Raw genomic sequence first — 422 nt, forward strand, 5'->3', positions numbered from 1 at the left:
AGTTAGAACATGGGGCTCAATTTGGGAGGCCAGGTCTACTGGGGGCTGGTGGAGCTGGTCTGACAAAGGAGAAGAGCTGCTTTGGTAGGAGCGTTTTCAGGCTGGTCAAGGCAGCTTTAAACTAGATGTGTTGGGGGAGGGGGGCATCGATCCATCCCAACACTCCCAGTCAGTTGCCAGCACCTGTAATACATGCTTGGAGCGACCCAGACCTATTTCAGCCACTCCAGCCAATGAGTCAACTTCATCTGGAGCTCAGCTCAGATGCCTCTATACAAACACCCGTAGTATGGGGAATAAACAAGAGGAATTAGAGATGTGTACATGGCTACAGGGCTATGATATCATTGGCATCACAGAAACATGGTGGGATGGCTCCTATGATTGGAGTGTTGGAATGGACAGTTACCAGCTCTTTTGGG

The sequence above is a fragment of the Nestor notabilis genome, unplaced genomic scaffold (genome assembly GCF_000696875.1).
Source record: "Nestor notabilis isolate BGI_N333 unplaced genomic scaffold, ASM69687v1 scaffold4336, whole genome shotgun sequence".
Taxonomy (NCBI): Eukaryota; Metazoa; Chordata; class Aves; order Psittaciformes; family Psittacidae; genus Nestor; species Nestor notabilis.